Below are 20,794 nucleotides of genomic sequence, written 5' to 3'. Positions count from 1 at the left end.
ACAGTTTATTGATAAGGGAATTTGTCCTGACACACTCTCTTAATGGTGTTTCTGACACTTACTTCCAAGCTCAGTTAACAACTATATCACATTTCTACCTTCTGTGCATCTTAAATTCATATAAGTTGTATTCCTCATACTGTGCTATGTCTGGATGTAACCTAATGCACACAGTGGTTTCACACAGAACAGGGGACAAGGACCACAGGGGAAGTCTGTGTTTTATATCAAAGGTTGTTCCACAATAAGACGTGAAGTGTGTGACAAATGGCTGAGCGCTAAGAGCATTGCTGAGGAGACAGCTATATTTGTATTTCTTCCAAATAAGAACACACAGGGGGGGCATATGAGATCATGTATCACATTTTTATTTAATATATAGCGTTGTTTCGGGGCGTGTGAAGCCCTCGGTATTCAGCTCCAAGCCCTTTCCCCCGTCTTTGACAGTTCAGTATCGTCTTTCAACAAGGAAAGAATTCAAACTACTACACATCGTATAACACGATCCCCTTCTTGCCCCGTGTGGGGAACAAACACTTGACTTAGAGGAAGGTCAGACGACAAGCCTCGCCCTTGTCTTCAGTTCATCTGTCAGGACACTCAGAACAACAAGACCATTTAAAGAAAGGGTTTAAAAATACACGCACACCCCTGAGACGACAACACAAGTGGCCCCTCTCAAAAAACCTGGAGACTCAACTCCAGTCACCTGTTCACTGTGGATTGCACGTCAGACAATAGAGCTGTAAGCAACGGTTTTAGAATTTACTGTCCCCTGGATATACATCGGGACTCTTTATGAGACGCTGTGTGTGGGTGATGTATTGGGGTCAAAAACATCCGACAGTTGGCTTGTCAACAGCAGCAGTTGCACCTACAGTGGTGAAGCTGCCTGTATTTCAACCTTGGACATTGAGCGGCACAGAGAGGAGATGGGGTCACTGTCTGATCCCCCTGCTCACCGACTGTCTGGCTGTCAGAAATGTGGACCTGCAACCTGATAGCTGGAAAATATGAAGGGTGAAAGTGATTTTTTTCACAACATGTAACATTCAGTAGAGCAGAGGTTCTCAAACTTTTTATACCAGCTGAGAAAATATTAGGCTCTCAAGGTAACATCAACGTTAAAATAAAGTTAAAGCAAAGTCAGCCATGGACTTTTCACAGGAGGCAGATTTATTTATTTATTTATTCTCTCACCCTCCTCCTCTTCCTCGCATACTTCACACACTGATATAGAGAAATTAGATTAAGATGGAGCAAGAGATGAGGTGACTTTTTTATGTTATTTGTTTAATTTTCTACACACTCTGGTTAATATTTCTCATCTCCGATCACATATAGTACCCTGGTATAGGCAGTAGGACAGTGTTTCTGATGAAGAAGTACCACCAGAGGAAGCTTGCGTACCACCAGTGGTACATGTACCACAGTTTGAGAACCATGGTTGTAGAGTAAATAAGTATAGTCTACAACACTTCAAATTGTTGCCTTTTTTAAAAAGATAATGTGGAATATGACACTTCTAACTATGGTCTGAAATCATCATAGTCATGTTTTTGTTTTAGCATTTAAGTCAAGCAATTATAATACAATTAAAAGAAATAATATTTGAGTTAAATTGAGTTAAACAAAATGCTCTTTGCATAATATATGGATTGTTCTAGACTGAGGTGGTCCCCTTAGCTCAGAATGTCACAGCTCAGAGGTCAGTACTACAAATCTGATGCCCTTTGACCTCTTCTTGACGGCTGTTTTTGTTGTGGTCTGTCATGAGTCTGACTTTACACCAGCATTATCCACGACAAAAATCTGAGCCTTGCAGTGCGTTGCTAAATATTTAGCATTCTGATGTCAGAGAGTGTCAACGTGACAAACTTTCACTGTCATGTGCGATGTAATAATAATAAGACATGCTATAAAGTGAAATTATTGTGTTCGGATCTGATTTCACAAATGAAAAAAGTACATGTTGTACTAAAATGTTTTTCTGTTTATATAAGTTTAATTTAAACACAGTTTAAAATAACAACAACAACAAGTAAACTGCAGCAACATAAAGAAGTAAAAGATCATAGCATATTTGTGGAGAAGTAATATAGACAAAAATTCTGCGGTATGGCGTAGAAAATGTCACAGTTTATAGTATGTCGTCCAAAATTTGAATAAAATGTCATAGTTTAGTATGTCAATCAAAATTTGAATGAAATGTCATAGTTTTTTATGTCGTTCAAAATTTGACAAAAATGTCATAGTATAGTATGTCGTCCAAAAAGTCATCAAAATGTCATAGTTTAGTATGTTGTCCAAATTTTTGACAAAAAAGTTTGTGTATTTCCCCAAATCATAAAATGCACTTCAGTATTTCAAGGTTATTTTGGGAGACAACCTTGATTGGCAAGGTGACTCCGATGAGGCAGTTGCATGGCAAAGCATCCCTCCATTTGGGCAAGCACCCTCTTTCACCCTCAACATCCCTTGCCGCTCTCCCTCTCTCTTAATCCCCTTTGAGAAGCAGAAGGGTAGATTCAGGGACCAGGAGAGGATGAGGAGGTGGTGGTGGAGGAGGGGAGCAGCAGCACAGGCCAAAGGCTCCGCTGACATCCATGGGAATCTGCAGATCCATTCAGTGGTAATCATCAACATCAATGCAGAGAGGCAGTGGCAAAGCAAGGGGGCGGGGGCAAGGGGGTGTGGGAGAGTTTCGGAGGGTGGGGTTGTGGCAGGATGGAGAGGAGGAGGAGGAGGGTCAGTTAGGTCAGGATAGAAATCATGGTAGTTTAGAGGAGCGAAGAGGTTGTAACGAGAGTGAGAGGAGAGAGGTGGCGTGGGCTTACTTTCAATTATGATGTGAGTTTGACCTTATTGGGCAAAACACCTTCTGATTCAGAACAGCATTTCCCCTTCTGTCATGTCTGCTCTCTGGAGAAGTGATAGCAAGTATATACATATTTATAGACAGAGGAACTATATGATACACCGTCACATGTATAAGGCCAGTAATCACGAGCATTGTCTCAGATGAAATCATTTAAATATTATGTCTTAGGTCAAACAATGAGTGTAGATCCTCTTACAGTAAGAGTCTTAGTTTACAGAATTGAAATGTACCATAATGTGTCACTGAGTATGTGAGAGAGCAAAAATAATTCATGGATGCCAGCCCTCTGCATCATATATACCACCTCAAACACTCTGGGTTATCCTCACTCAGTGAGAAAGTCTCTCCAATCCCACTAAACACCGTGTTTGAACTTCTGCCGACTCGCTGCCGAGCCAGATCTGTCCATTTGGGGGAAATTGTGACAAATGATTTTTTTTTTTTTCTTTCTTTCTTTCTTTCCTCCCTCCCACTTTTCATTTGAAATCATATAATTTTCCAGTAACACTGAAGCTTCAGTGGCCTGACCTTTACTGACTGACAAAGAGGAAGGATCAGCTCAAAACTGAAGATACTAACGTTTTCCCCTGACAGTGTTTCTCATTTCTTCTCTGTGAGAGATAGGTCAAGTCAAAGGTCAGGTCAGTACTTGTCCTCTTCGTTTGAAAGCCTATTGATATTCTGGAGTTTACCTCGGGAAGCACAGTCAGATAGAGATGCCTCATTATGCTTCTGGTGAATTCAGACAGAGGGTGACATCTTGTCAACTGCAGGGATAAATGATCTCTTCATGTGAAGCTGTCACAGGGAACTGTCACTATCATTTGGCCACATTGTCTGTGTATTACTATGGAGCCCCCTTAGGGTCAGGGTGGGAATTTCTTTTTATCTTTCGCATTCGCTCGCAATAACTTTTGAGTGGCCTTGCCTGGACCTGTAGTCAAGGTCACTTTGACCAATTAGAACACTTCCCTAAAAAGCAAAAGTGAAAAATATATGCTGAGATGTAAATTATCTAAAAGCAAGCACAGTGTAGATAAAATTGCATAAACTCATTTGTGTAATCCATAAAAAAATCACACAACTTCTGCACATAGATTTTCCAGACTTTACAATATGGTGTTTTTGAAAAACATCCTTATCCTTATCTCTCATTATATCCGTTTAAAATCATTTAAAGTAAAAACCGACACAGTTACTAAAGGGTGTGTTTTTCAGGGTTTTTTTTTTAAACCGGCAAGACATTGATGATTTAAAGTGATTGTATAAAGCAGCGTAATCTCATTTAATTTAGTCCGACCACTGCAAGAATCCCGTGGAGAGGAAAAGGGCTGACCCTTTGACCCTCACACACACAAAGTTCCTTTTTACATGCAGCACTTGAATTTCATTTCCTGACGTGCAGAGCTGGCAGAGGGGTGAGGAACAACGAGAACTGACACACTCATCCGTCACAATGATAGGACAAACAAGATGGTGGAGTTATGTGACTAATGTAGCAGCATTGTGCACAACATGGGCCTTTCTCTCACGTCCTCCTGCCCAAAAGCTGAGCTTGAGTGCGTCAAACATACCACAGTTATTCCTCACACACACACACATATAGTGCACATAGCCAACACCAGTTTCAGATAAGACCTGTCATTCGTCGGTTTGTCTAATCGATAGCTATCTGCTTGCAGTGTAGCTGGGTCCTGTTTACACACACACACACACACACACACACACACACACACACACACACACACACACACACACACACACACACACACACACACACACACAGTGAGGCCCTCAGCACCAACACACGCTTGTGATTTGCACACAGCCAAGGGCATATAGAGAAAATCAACACCAGCCACTCCTTACCCACCTTCTGTGACTGTCTGTGGCATGTTTTTAATCAACTAGAGTTCTTATAATTCAAAAAGTTTTCCTTTTTTTTTAACTTTTTTACTATATTTATTCACTTTTTTAAATGACTATGGCCATAAACAACAACAATATGCACACGTACACAGGTGCACACTCAAATTTAAATATTCTCACAGCAAAACATAAATACTGCTACGTTTATTAAGTAACATATAGCCCGTAAAGGTTGAATAAATCATACATCTGCTGAAATCTGAGGCATACGCGACAGAGTAACAGTGGATGATCAAAACACATCAGAATGAGTCTTCTTCCGCTCTGTTTTGTGTTTCAAAGGCAGCTTTGTCTTCCTGATCATCCCACATTAAATGGAGCCCAGAATGTTGACGGTGTGCAGTGTTATCAGCGAGTCCCAGAATGTTCTTGTCCCTCCCACTTTTATGCAAAATTTGCTCCATTCACCTCTCATATACTTTCTTTTGTTTGTGTGAGTGTGTGAACTTGTATTTGTTACGCCTTTAGGACCTGTTCTGGCATAAACCCTGACCTTGTCTATTAAGTCTGTTTTACAGGCTATAGTTTAATAATTAAGAAATCTTAAATTCATTTTAAATTTAATTAAACATTTAAAAGTAAACAAAGTCCCTGTTTACATTACTACTTGTGCGCCAAACTCCCTTCAACATTTTTTGTTTCTAAAAGTTTTTCTAAAATGTTGCAACTTTTAGTGCCGTTGAAGACTGAAGAGGTAATCAGTAAGTGCTTTTTATTGGTCTTTACATCCATGTTGATTTTTAATATCCTCCAAGTTATCTGGGATGCTGCTTTCATCTTCGGTCGAATTGTGAATCATTTTTTGGACAATTTGAGAACATCTGTACAGTGTTTACAGAAATAAAGCCCTGAACATTGTAGCAGGGTAGAAGTATCTGGACACGACTCAGCAAGTCCATTTGCTAAAACAACACCAAATCGAAATGGGCTTCTCCCCAGAGTTTACTTTCACTCAGAAACAAACATGAATTCACTCATTTTGAAGGAATGTGTGACGTCCAGAAAAGCACTGAACGAGCCACGGTCCAGTCAGTGATAGTTGTAGAGTGAAGAGCAGCAGTTGTGTCTGCTCTCGGCAACATATGACACATAATAAGACCTGTTCGGGGCTAATGAGCCCCAACTTCCCTATTTAGTCCAACATGGCAGGCGTTATGATTATGGATGTTTTGTGTGACATGGTCATATGCTGAGGCACGTTTGGGTTTTCTGGGGCTTGAATGAACACAGTGAGTGGTAATTTAGAATGGATGCAGTGTTGTGAGTAAGTCAAGATGGTGTAAGAGTTCCCAGCAGTTGGCTCCATGTGTGGACAACATGTATTGGTGTGAGAGAGCAGGATCAGAGCCTTCTCTGAAAAATGTGGTTGTGACAAACTCCTGCCTTGATTGCTGGCTGTTGATCCTCTGTCTTGTTCGGCCTGAGAAACTGCAGGTCCTTCTAATTGTGCCTTTGTTGCTTTGTTTGTGTGCTTCTGTCAGCCGTGTTTCAGTTTAGCCTCTTAGCAAATCCCTGCATGATATGATTCGGCTCTTCCTGTGAACACGAACGTGAAGCGCTTCACACAAGTTTCAAGTTGTGCTCGTCCGCTGTTTGATAGAGAGCGCACCTGTGTTGAATCCTCCTGAGAGCGGTCATCAACAAATACTCCCATCTCCACTTGAAGCAATTTGAATGACATTGTCATGTACGCAGGTGAGTGTAATCTGGCACCTGTGGGGATCAACTCCATTAATAATCTCTCATAGGGTATAAGGCAAATAGCTCCTTGTCTAACTAAAACCACAATTAAAGGAACTCGAGCTGGATTATTTAACCCTCTGCATTTCTGACCTGTGAAAATGCAGCATCTGACTATAATCAACCAGCCACCCCACCACAACCATCACCCCTTTGTATGGCACCTGGAATCTCCCTTGATCATGGGAGAGAATGCGATGGAGTTATTCACAATAAGAGGAAGAAGGAAACAACAGTGTCTCTGTGGTGCATATTGGGAAACAATCATCTTAGCTATTGAAAGAATCCCTCCAGCACAGCAGTGTGTTCAGTTTTTGTTTATATGTTCAAAGTCGGTGCACGATGGAGTCACTCAGCGAGCCAGTGGACATGGGTGTGAAGCTGTGGCTTCACAGCTGGAGCCAAGTTGCATATCACATGATTGAAGCTCTTGCGAAGGCCATAATGACAGCGGTGGTGGTTGTGAGGTTACGGAGAGGTTATGACCCGTTGAGGAAGAGAAAACAGTTTATTGCCAATTGGGGGACCAATTAACTGTGACTGTGATTTTTTTTGGTTTCACATCTAGGACCTCTTTAATTGGTCTCATTTAAAGCCGTTTAAACGTGCAGTGCATAACTTTAAGGTATAGACAAATTTCCACTGTGTTCAAACCATTGTGAAATCACCAATGATCATCCACGCTGCACACAGTGAGTGATGTCATTCTGTTGGACAATGAATGAAAACGTAGTGATTGTGAACAGTTTCAAAAGTGGATTCACTGCCAATAAATAAAACAGGGCCTACTTTATATTTTAATTCCTATCATGATTTTGGCTTCACATATACAGCACGGTGCAGAAGTCTGTATGTCCGTCATGTTCTGTGATCATTGGCATTTGAATTGGAATGCTGTGACTGAAAGTTGGTCTTTTATTCCGTGTTAGCGAGCTGTCGGCATTTAACTCATGCAACATGTGTATGTGATGTCTTGAATAAAACTGGCATAATAGACCTTTTTCACAGCAGACTACAGAAATAGTAGGACAAACACAGGTTTTTACCAATATTGCCGTTCCACTTCAGTTTTAATTGAGAGCCAGGTTTGTGCTATTGTTCAAGTCTCTCTGTTCAAGTTTTGTTTTCTGAAAAATGTGTTACTTTAAAACTGCATTTGTGTTTTCTGGAACTGTTCCTATAAAGTGATTTAGAAATAATGATACTGTCTGGCCATTATATCGTTGTCAATACAGCAAATCTAATGGTGACCTTTGTGTGTGTGTATGTGTAAGAGTGAGGGGGGGAGAAAGGAGCAGTATGTTACGGAGACGCTGGCAGTGTTTTGGCAATTACTCAGAAGTCCTGAGAGGGCAATAGAAGTTCCACACTAGAGCATAGGCATCTTTTCAGGAACATTCAAACACCTTTGTTAAATGTAAAAACTGAATGTGGTGTTGTTGTGAATTAGCTTTGAAAGAAAATAGAACATCTTCATTATGACTGGTGTGTAGAATAGATTGATGGGAGTGAGATGTCCTGGGATGGGAGAACATCCTGTCAGCTGAGCTTCCTCCTTACAGTCTCTCCTCAACTTGTGCTCCCCACAGCATACTGGGTGATGTGTGGGTTGAAGGCGAATTTCCTCTGGGTCTCCAGCTGAATCGGGGCTTGGCCTGGAATAGTGCTGTGACCTTTTGGCCCCTGGATTGACCTTCTCATCTTCATGTCTCCCCAGGGTCAAACACATAGCCATGTTGAACACATTAACCCACTGACCCCCCCTCTGTCCTGCCTATTGATGCACAGGACACTTCATCATCATTCAGTTGTAACAAAAGCTTTTATTATATGTCCCAAGATGCTCAATAATAGTATGAGCGTTAAAATATTAGGTGTGTAGAACGCCCTACATGTGAACAGAACATTCAGAGCATGATAATGCTGAGTGGACAGGGGCAGTTTCGGACAAAGTTCAAAGTCCGTTTAGCCAGTCTTAGCCATGACTGTTCAGCAATTCCGGATCAAAGGAGCACTGAGTCTTCAGGCCTGCTGGCTGCAGAGCTGCCAGGCTGGTCAGGTGGATGGCTTGGGGCTTGGTGACAGCCACGGGGTAGCACCACTCCTCCCTCAGTCCCTGATCTGCCCAACATGCACAGGGCTTAGGGTGAAAGCTGGGGATTATCTCCACTGCACTTCCACCCCTACCACCCACTGCCTCCTCGTAATGCAACATGCGCCCATGTGGCACCTCACCTCCTTCCCTTTCTCCCTTCAACTTTGCACCTGCATAAAGACACATAGACCTAAAGGAATGACACGTCTCTTTATAGTGTCAACTTGCTGTATTCTCTTTAATCAGTGCTTTTGCAGCACTTAAAATACAAAACTAACTGAGAATCTTTCCCCTCACACACACACACACACACACACACACACACACACACACACACACACACACACACACACACATACACATACTCCCTGATCACCTGATTTTAAGGCAGCCTCCAAAGTCAAACACTTTCTGTGAAATGAATAGATGTTTACTAAAGGCACATGGCTGGATGTGTTTGATAGCTCTCTTTTTAATAGTTGTACAATACTAGTTTTTCATGTTTGGTCTAATTCTTCTGTAGTTACTCACCAACAGTCGCTCATCACCCACTAATCAACTTAGACAGCATTTGTAAAGAGGCATACAATGCAAGGTTAACATGTGGCCACATAGATTCAAATAAAGTATTTACAATTGTTACAATTTTAAATGGCCTGAATATAAATATAACCTCCGCAAGGTACATATTATATTTGTACCTGTGTGTTCAATGTTGCTTTAATGTTGGTGCTATCTTAAGATCACTCTAATGGGTTATTTATGACTTAAGAGTGCAGCCTAAATGTGGTTTGCATAATTATTCACATCCTTGTGTTTGTTAAGGACAGAGGGCAACCTAAGGCGTGTACCCGGCTCTGTGTAAGGCTAAATTTCCCAGGATGCGGCTTTAATGGGGAGCTTTTGTTTAATTTCCCCATAATTCGTTCACTCTGTATCTCTGTTTCGACACCAAAAGTGCAGGTTACCTCATGCTCATCTCACTCCCTGATGAGCGGACTCTCACTTGGGATGTCACGTCAGGTTGCTGACAAGAATCTGGTCTGTGTGTGGGGTTGAAAGGCAAACAGTAGCTGAATAAGATGAGATTGATAAGGACACACAGGATGAATGAATGAATAAATAAAACAATCAGCCCTCACAATCAGATGACATCAGTTAGCCTTAGGCTGACCCTGTAATGTAGCATCAAACAGTTGAAGAGAGAAAAAGCAGCACATTTATCAACCATTCAGGATGAAGATTTACAGAGTGGTAAAGTTTTAAAAGATACGTCCACATTTTATGACCACGGCGATTTTACGCACTGACTGAGCATGCTCCCCATAGCTCACACTTTAAAGTAAACTTGGTGGCGTGCTCCCATTTTCAGTCAAAAGAGACAATGAAGACAATGGTAACCATGGATGCTTACCTAAGGTTACGCAAGGACATACATGGGACCAACTCCTGGAGAGAAATCACCACTACTGGAATTGAATGTGAGCTTGAGTACATATGCACCCAGGGCCCTTATTTTAGTATGAATGGAACTGTGGCCATGTAAATGCTTTCAGAAATGTAAAGTAAGAGCAATCAGTTTGATCCCCCAAAATGTCTTCAATTCTCAATTAAGTGCTCCTGGTGCTGTCCCATCAGTGTCAAGAGATTGGTCAACACACTGGAAAAGTTGTATATATAAATTCATCCACTTGCAGTGTATCAGTTGGGGTCGTGTTTCTGTTTGTCTTTGAGGACTTTCTGCCTCACTTATAAGCCAAGAGCAGTGTTGCATCTGTGGGGTGGGATCTGCTTGGCACAGTCACCTATCTTTTGTCCTAAAGCTGAGGTCACAGTGATGTATACTATTCCTTGTACATGTAAGTGTACGGCGTTGCTAATGTAAAGTGAGATCAAACAGATTCCTGTTCTATTGGAAGACAAATGCAGAACAGCTTTGTTTCCTCTCCTCAGGCTTAGACAAGATCAACAAGTTAAAATGGCCTCCAAGAAAGTGGATGAGTGGGGACATGTTTTTACAGTGCTGCCTGCTGCAGGCTTTGGCTCAGACCCCAGGGTAGAGATGGCATAGTGAATGTGTACTTACATGCTTGTGTATTTAAAATTGAGTTGGGGGCAAGAGGCACAGGCAACAACTCATGGGCCTGATGCCAGGTGAGATAATGACACTGCCGAATGGGATTTTGGGTAATGGGGGTGATAGTAGCTGTGGAAACAATGATGTCATCGCGACATTTTGGCTACTATCTAGACCCTCTGGTTTGGAAGGTGGTGGCTTCAACTGGGGCAGATGAAATGGGGAGGAATGGGAGATAAGGGTTGGGCGGTGCTCAAGAAATTGGTAGGTGAGATGGAGGGAAGTTTACAGGAGTGTTTGGATGCCGGATGGACGGTGATGGATGCGATATGGAAGGAATTACGTGTTATTTAGCTTGTTCTTTGTATGCATTGTGCACAATGCATATGGCATATCTATATGCACAGCATGGTGGTAGAGCCTAGTGCACTGTAAAGGAGATTTATCATAGTACATCCTCCCCCTTTCCTCCTCCTCTTCTCTTTCCTGCCCCCATAGCCTGGCCCCTGTCAAATCATTTTTCCGGCACGTAGACACTGTGAACCCCCCTCCTCCACGAAGTGTACCTGTGTCTGCAACCACACTGCCTTCACACATTGCTGGCAAATGGCCATGAATCCAATGTGCAGACTGCATATGCCTGCATGGCTGAATACCCACACCTGACAGGCACAAAGAGGTGGAGAATTACGATCATCAAAGTAGCAGCTGCCTTACTTCACCTTTCAACAGCACACAGCATGTTCTGTTGACCGATATTGAATTTCTGAGGTTTTGTATTGTGAAATACTTTAATACAGCATTCAGACCAACAACTCAAAAGGAAAGTTAGATTAGTTCCACTGCTTAACTTTATATCAACCAGACTTTGAAAGTAGGTATACACCTCAAAAGGAAAGGTAGTGTTGGGGCTAATAAGTAGAACAAGTTGGGGAAAAGATCTTACTTCTGGTTCAGGGATCAGGATTTACATAAGACAACTCATAAATCTAGATTTGAAAGTGGCCACTTGATTTCAGGTTTTGCATCCCTTCATCATGTTAATCCTGTATTTGTTTCCCCTCAGGAAGCATTGAGCAATCCCCTATTGTTCAAAGCTTACAGAGTATTTAACAAGAGCAAACAAACTCTATCCATATAACTTAGAAATATGTTTGAGATTCATAGTACACGATAGAAATGTAGATAAAGTTATAATGCATGACAAGCCATGCTTGCACAAGGGTTAGCCCAATTCAGCTGCAGCATTTTTATGGTATAGTTAGGATCTGGGAGTGAGGGCTGCCTGTGGTTTGAGGTGAAACCCAAGGCTTTGCAGTCTAGGTGGGCCTACTGTGTTAGCCTAGCTCTGACAGCACCTGGGACTGGTTAGCATCCTGGCTAGAGCCAGATAGAGCTGCTGGACAAAGTTCAGCTCTGTGGGAGAGGAATAAATGTTACAAAGAGAGGAGCTTTCAAAAGTAAGCATGACATGAAGGCTGTCGCACATCCTATGAAGCTTCTTAAGCCTTCAAATCAATTCACACCTGTACCACATAATCCTTGTCTTTAGAGAGAAACGTAAATCACATAGAGTTTATGTGAATTGTATAGGTACTCCATACATCATACACAGTGGGCATGCATCACACATCTCATAATTCACTTTTAGTTTACATTAGTCTATGTAGCAGTTGTTTGTCTCTATGAGGTGCTGTGATAAAGTGGTAGACGATGCATGAATGAATAAAGTCTATGTAGCTGGTTATGTGGCGGAAAATAGCAATACAACACAGCTGTCACATAAACAGGGTCATTTAAAAGTCAAACCATACTACTATTTGTTTTTGCATGTCATTAATAATATGTTCATATCAGACGCTACAATTGTATTATTGCATTTTGCCAACAGCCTCACACATAACACCACATGTTGTCAAAATGGCCTAACGTAGTACTTCTGAAGGTTGCTCAAGAGTTTTGCATATCTAAAATGGCTGTTGTCTTAAGATTAAAGCACACCTTTCTCTGTGAAGCACATCTTATTTGTTGTTTGTTATATTCCCATCCCGGCAGGATATATTTTATCAGCAAATGGTGCTGGGCCCACTCCCAAAATGGCCCTCCCCCTTACACTAGTCTACAGTTAGAGCAGTGGTTTCACTGCCATGTTCCTTGTTGTGGTTCCAGCTTCTACACTAATACAGCAACATGGCAGCTCAGTGAAAAGGGGTTGCACAGAAAGGGTCTCGGTTAGAAAGGGGGGATTCTCTTTCTTGTGTTGCAATCATAACACAAGCCAGGGTAAGCCTTGTTTGCTGGATGGATGGGGCGATTTTCTGCCTTGACCAGGGTTGACCTGACTAGACGACCACAAGCACTTGGCCGGCTCCGGCTCATTTTTGGGCTGTCAGCCTACCTCCATGTTCTGTGCTCCATTTGGGCTTTCTTGATCCATCCCTAACAAAACCACAAAAGTGGAGGGGGCTGATGCAATGAGGTTGCTGAGGAGCTCTACCCTGCCGCAGAACAGTGAGGTCATCCACTGCTTGCCCCAGCCAATACTTGGCATGATGTATGGGAACTGTCTTTAAATCTCTCTCAGCACCCTTACCTCCTATTCCGTGTCTCTCCTTTCCCCTCCTATATCACCCAACTCTTCAAGTGTTAAGGATCTAACATCCTAGCACCTCATCATCCTCTGAGTGGGTTAACATATGGTATCTATATCGTGGTCATATATTACTCATCTTTGAATCTCTCAAGATCCCATCCAAGCATGCTCCACCAGCTTTCCCACACAGCAGAAGTCATTAGTGTCTCTACATCTTGGAATTGGCAAAGCTGCCAAACAGTGCTATACACCAAGGCAGTTTCATATTGAGGTTCTGTTATGTGTCACTGAAGGGTATCAGCTCTTAAGCTAAACCTATAACTTTTTTCCATTTAGTTGAAGCAGACATAAAGACAAAGAGATGTAATTGGGATGATGGAGGTGTTGGCTTACATATGCAAAAACTCAAGGGCTTCTCTTAGGGGTCAAGAGGAAGCTGACAAGTGGCAATGGAGCGAAATAAAATAGCTGAATCTTGCAATTTAGATATCACGCTGGCTGGATACTGCTTTCTCGTAATTGGCCCAATAATGTAACAGCGGTACAAAAACAAGACTAAAGTAAGATTTCCGTCCATGTCTGCTCTGAAGTGACTTGCACACAGAAGACTGCTTCATTTCCACAGCTCGGTTACTGCCTGGGCAAGCTCCACTGGCAATTTTGATATACCACACAGCTTTGAATGGTAATATCCCTCTGTTGTACAAACTGTAGTGCACTTGTACACACGATGAGACATGCATGGCTTGGGAAAATATTGCTTGTCAGTCATACGTTACTTTGTTCGAACACCTTCGCAGACACAAAGGTGCCAGTATTGTTTCTATAATGCTCCTTCTTCCCAGGGTTTAATTCTTTATTTTACAGTGGGAGAGAGCAAAAAAAAAAAACTCACTTCCTGCATCACAACGTGTCATGTTTCTGACTCACACAAACAGCCCCTTGTCTTGGAGTGCAATTTACCTGTCTCATAGCCATGAGGGCTGTTGTTCCCCTTTGCTTCGTTAGAGTACAGAGCACAGTTCATTTGGAGGACAGGCTTGCATAGATGTTGTCTTGGTGATACACACTTGAGAACGAGACAGGGTTCAAATTATGGGATGTCATGTGTGGCCGTGGTCGGCAACGGTGTAGCACAATGTCATGGGACATTTCTCTCGCTAGTTTTGTTGTGGAGCATGATGCAATCGAACACTCACACCTGTACTTTAGTTTAGCAATAGTTGGGTAGAGACTTCCTGGTTGAATGCTAGTGAAATAAATAAAGGCAACAGCTGAAAAGGTGGTAAGGTGCTCATATGCAGCATGCGCTAACCTAAACAACTCTACTGTTTCGGGCTGCCTTGTCAGGTTTGGTGCCACAGTAATAGGTCCGTGAGCCCCACCCTGGTGCGACTGCCTACTGTGCCGAACGCCTCAGGCTGAGGGTAATGAAAGGTGTATGAATATACGCTGCACAGACTTGTTTGGCCTGTCACTGTAGCTGGAGAGTATCAGGCCAAATGAACTGTCAGCAGCTCTGTATCTGATGACTCTGTGCATGGTGAGTGTGCATGTGTCGGAACATGTAGTGGCAGGCACATGTGTGAAGTGGGTGAGAGAGCAAAGGTAAGGGATTAAGAGAAATGAAGTGAAAGTGCATGTGTTGCCCTACATTTACATAGTGGCATTGCACTGTACATTAGGCATTTTGACAATCATGGCTGGCAGCACATTGGGTCAGGCAAGGTTTCGAAGCTTAATCTATTCCCTGAAAAAGTCTCACTGTGCGTCACTTGAAACCTCTCTTCCTAAAATTACCAATTAATCTGTCATCAGATTGCAGCCATTCCAATACTTACTCGCTACTTTATTAACATGTGCTCTTAAAATTATGAGGATAATTAAGGGATGAGAAGAGACGAGATGAAAGAAGTTGTGTGGGGGTGCCAAATGTAAATTATGATGTCTTGCTTGTAAAATCATGCTAGTGGAAAATTATTCATAAATAACAAAGACCCTCTTTTGTGTGACCATGACTTGCAAATAGTCAAGGACATCAAAACACACTGAAGGAAAACAATGCAGAGTATTAGACATTGTGTAGAGACAGATGAGCATGTTTTATTCCAAGTGCATACTTAATTCCTTAAAAGACAGATGCTGAGATAAATGTGTGAGGAAAACCTGAGACTGTTGATGTGCACATTTAGGATGCCGTTACTTCCTCCAGTGTAGTAATACGTCACAACAGATCAAACATATAGATAAGCAGCGGACATACATTGTCCTTTCTAGCAGAGAGGTGTCTATATGAAGTTATTTGACTCATCCAGGGATTTGTCTCTATACTGTACTCAAAACATGCATGGGAGAACAAGAAATACTTAGGTCATAGATCAGATGCAGTAAATTGCAATTAAATATCACTGGTGAATAATTCCTCATTTTCCTGGCATGCAGATATATCTGGGTCGTGGCAAAAACATAAGCACACAAGTGATCAGTATCAATTTCAATGAAATAAGTCTCGGTCAGTCTTGTGACTAGTGTTCTCTCACTAAAACGTCTTTTATTGGAGCTGTCATTACTTATTCTTTAGCCCCGTGTGTTGCTTGTTGTGCTGTATCTATGCAAACAAGCCACTAATCAGAAGATCTGAGTCATGCAGAACACATATGCTGACAGCCTGTGCAAAGTAAACTGTGCTAGGTTGATGAACACATACCGTATGTACTACTTTATGTCATACTCATAGCCACAGTTATATTCCTATTTTATAAACATGTACACAATGAGTGACAGTCTGAATAGATGGCTATGTCTGACGGCTTAACACTGGACTTTGAGAATGTTCTCTTTAAGGTCTCATGTTTGTCATATTCTTTGTAAAAAAAAAATTTGGATCATTACACACCCTGTTACAGTAAATAGCTGTTTACATAGTAATAACATACAAGCTATTACAGATGCAGAGAGTACCCTTCAACACCTCCAGCAAAGATTTCTGCCAAAATCAGGGTGTTTGTGAAGCGCGTAGGAGCTCCGGGTTGAAGCCAATCTTCAGTTGTCCAACATGGACGGACGTGATTACAGTGGAAAAGAAAGAAAACATGACAAGTAGGTTGATGAGAGTGAAGAAAAGTTGCATTAGACGAGAGGGATTCAGTGATTCACCAGAAAATATGAGAAGAGGGTATGAGGTATGGAGTGATCTTGAATTGCACTGTGGAAATACTGCTCTGACACCAGCCTGTCAGCACTCCCAGCAGCCATCTCAGAATGCTACCATCACTATGGCAATGGCAGAGTGTTTTCTTTAATAATAGGCAACTGTGAGCCATTGAGTGTCCCCGTGCACAGATACTTACTTACTCATATACGACACCTGTCAGAGAAGCTGTCTCCTAAAGACCTGATGAGCTCAACAGCTACTGCAAGGAAATGCAGAGGCTTATGTTTTGTCATGCTCACACATGCCCGTACACACACACACACACACACACACACAAGCACAGAGAGAGAGAGAGATCTTTACAGATGAGTAGAGTCCTCTGAGCAGTCAACAGATTGAAAGTCAAACTCTTCATGAAAGAGGCCTGAAGGAAAAGAGTTTTGACAAGGAATCTGTCTTGCTGTCTCCGCTTGACAAAACAAAAGCTTACATACACTCAGTGGAACTCCAGGGAAGTTAGAGAGAGGAACAAATTAGCGATATTGTTCACGGGGGGATGTTTTGAGGCCTGCATCTGATGCTATCACTGCCATCCAGTGGTATCTCACCTTGAAGTGATCCTGGAGATGAGCACCAGGGAGGGTAGCGAGGGAGGCTTGGTCACGTCTCATTGCTGTAAGCTGGATAACATGCAGCTGTTTACAACACAATGCTGTCCAAACTCTTGATTCCTCTTTTTGATTCCATTTTGCTTTTATTACTGTAATGAAGGTCCCTCGCTTCCAATGAATGTTGCGTCACAGTCATGTTTTGTGCTGTGCTGAGATGAATACGATAGCTGAAGCACAGGATGTATTCACTTCCATATAAACCATGTCTGTCATGATCAAACAATACATCGGCCACTGACTGACATCATGCTGGTTCAGGAATAACAACTGCGATCGTAGAACACATATTTTCATGTTCCTGTAAGTTACGCACTTGGACGATAGTTGGTGACTCTGCTTATTACGCTTGAGTACAGAAGGTGCTCATTAATACTGAAAGTGATATGGCTCTCTATCTCCAGTTGCTCAATGCTTTTGTTCACTATGGTAATGGCAGTATAACTCCGAGTACTTGGCAGTGGAGCAGCGGGTCGCTTTGGCTCTGTTGCCTGTTGTGTCTTTGTCAATCACCTGGCTCTGGGAGGAAGTGGCTGTCTGTTGCATGGGCCAGCAACAACCTGGCAGGCACCAGGGACAACTGAAACCATGGGAATGTCTATCGAATAGACTCAGGGCACTTTTATTATTGTGTTTTACACTTTTATTGTGGGCACATTGTTGGATAGGCTTTCTTATGGGAAAGGAAAACTTGCCTTCGGCTCTGTTTGGTGAATGAATTGATCAACATTTGACTTGTTTTGTGAATGGATGTGGGTTTTTTTTTCCCCACTTTCGTTGTTTGTTGGTTTTATTCAATTATTTGAAGCTACATGCTGACACATTATGGAGTCCGTCTGGACCACGTGAGATCAGATCCTCTATCCCCCGTCTCTGTGCACATCTTTTTCGTCACCATCAACGTCCGGTGCCTGTTCTTCACTTCAATACTGACTTTGGCACATTTCTTTAAAATTCCTTAACCTTTTTTCTATTTTTCAACACTTATTTTTGAAGCTCGGATTTTTGTCGATTCTGCACTTTCTTTTTATCTCCATCCTGTCTCTCCGGGTTTTCACTTGCATCTGCCCACATCATTTGTCTAACCAGCCTGACCCAGTTTGAGTTCAGATCGAGCATAATTCGCATTTGGCAAACATTTCACATCAAGACAACTTTTAGCCAAACTTTACTAACCTGATTTGTGAATGGCAGCAAGGAGGAATTAATAATTTAGTAGCTTGGCTGGAAAAAAAAACAACTTTTCAAATCACGTCATAATGAAGAACATTTGTTCTCAACTGAGGTGCAGCTTCTGGGAGCCAGGAAATGCTCAGTGGATATTGGAAGTCCATCCATTTTCAACATTTGCCCTAAGTGGACTTAAGCTTTTAAATTGTTATGTTTGTTATGACACAAACTTCCTTTTTTTTTTCTTTATGGCTTGCCAGTCAGCAGCAGGCCTCTTCAACAAGCAGCGATATAGCAATATAAAGCTGGCCAAACAGAACATATTAGGCTACAAGGAGAATCCACGGTAGTTTGTCATCATTTACGGCAAAGCTCAGTCATGATCCTGTAATCATTCTGAACCCATATAACAAAGAACAGACCCTGCAAGTAAATCTGATTGAAAGCAATTTGTTCAATTATAGGGAGCTGGAAAGTGGAAACTGATACCCGGTATGAAACTTTAGTTTCATAGCATTCAGTTGTGGAAATATTACAGCATGCTGCATTTCTTTCATAGCATGTTTTTGTTTGCCTGAGGGCTTTGTGACATTTGTTTTATCATATTGAGTTGGCTGGAAAGGTGTATAGAGTGAGTCCGCATATACACAATGTTCACATGTACAGCATCTATAAACAGGATCAAGGAATGGTCCATTTTTAGCATCCGATTGAGGAAATCCTCTGTCTCTTTAGTGAAGACTAAATAAACATTAGAATAAAGAAAGAAAAGTAAGTTGTAAAAGTTTGTTTCTAAGTAATCATGTGGTAACTTTCCTACCTCAACATTTAGTTCATTTCCCCTGATAAATGTCATATTTATACTTACAGACATAGGCTATACGTATGGATTTTATAATTACAAGACTTAACATATGAAGGACTAAACAGAATGAAAAGTAACAAGGTTATTCTAAAATACTGAGTTTGATTTCCCATATATTTCTTTCCTAATTCCTTGAATATTAATATTATATATTATTATCTGATTAAGATGTTGCTTATTTTGTCTACATTATTTCGACAACACGTTCTCCACGTAATAATGAGAACTCCGTGAGACACTTTGACATCATCGTCATCATCGCTGTGGGCTGAGCACAGACTTTGTGCACTTTCACTTCTCTCTGCTTTCTCATGTCTGTCTGACATGAGTGACATTAAAAGGACACTTCTTTTTTTTCACCAGCCTCTAAAGGGGAAGTCTAGGACTCTGATGTGTCTATACACACACCGTCCTGTCAGGCATTCCCACTGTGAAATGACGTGATGATTGTGACAGGTCCTTTCTGAGCAGCTTTCTATAACCTCTGTGGTTTGTGCTTCTCTATTCCTTTGAGTTGGCTGCGGCTTCCAGGGGTGCATTCCCTTTGCCACGGGTAATACAAAACTTCACACATTCCCAGCTGTACCATTCTAGGAGTGGGGATTCACAGCTTCTGTGTCAGTGTACGCTTACGCATTTGGTTGCATGTGTAAGTTGCTGCTGTGGTGGTATGTTTTCCATGCCAGAGCAAGGGTTCAAAAAATCCCAGTAGCTTCTCAAAGTTGGAGTGGATGCTTGTTTGTGTGTAAAAGGTCATGAAATTGTCAGGAAGAGAACTGAAAGCCATTTCTTAAATGACTTCTCTCAAACTTCATGAATAATTACACATCAAAAAGTCACATGTTTTTTAGGAAATTCCATATTTTTCCCTTAGACAGCACCTCTTTGTAGTCAAATGACTCAATAGGTGTAGAAAACACACATGTTGTCATACATTTGTATCACGCATATGTGCTCTGACACGCCTGCACACTTTCACATTCGCACAAGCATCCTCAAAGTCACATAACAAGAAGTATTTGAAACCATTGTGAGTTGCTGTTCCAGGAGCAAAATTTATGGTGAGAACACAGCAGAGTGCAAACAAGCAGGGAAATGTAGGATGCTCCATGAATACTAATTCTGCTGCTATTAGCCAAAAGTCTACCACATGAGACAGCTGGAATATGCCGGGGGCGGCGAGAACAAAGGATCACAAGATCACAAACCTTTGGTGTAAAATCACTTGCTTTTACCTCCTATATTTGCATGTTACGGACACAAACGCCATTGTGTGAGATAGTGACCCCACTGGCAAAGAACTTTTTTTGTAAAGTGGGAGGGAATAAGGGGCATTAAGAGCTGATATAAGTGGAGCCAGGCATCTCAGGTACCCATTCTACAGTGCATTGCAAAGCACTGACTAACACTCCTGCTCCTGACTGAATGTATGTGTATGTGAGAGGGTGTATGTTTTCCTATGTGTATGCGTGTAGGTCACCAGTGGCAAAAGGTCTTCTGTGACAAAAACACTCCCTGGTCTCTTCAGGAGTAAGCTCCTCCTTATTTTTTATCATATCTTTGGTAATCCCGTGCCCATAAGGATGTGAGAAAGGATTAATCCATAGATATGTTCGATATGT

This window comes from Solea senegalensis, linkage group LG4, assembly GCF_019176455.1.
Source record: "Solea senegalensis isolate Sse05_10M linkage group LG4, IFAPA_SoseM_1, whole genome shotgun sequence".
In the NCBI taxonomy this organism is placed as follows: Eukaryota; Metazoa; Chordata; class Actinopteri; order Pleuronectiformes; family Soleidae; genus Solea; species Solea senegalensis.
The sequence above is the reverse complement of the archived record's forward strand: the minus strand, read 5'-3'. Positions refer to the sequence as shown.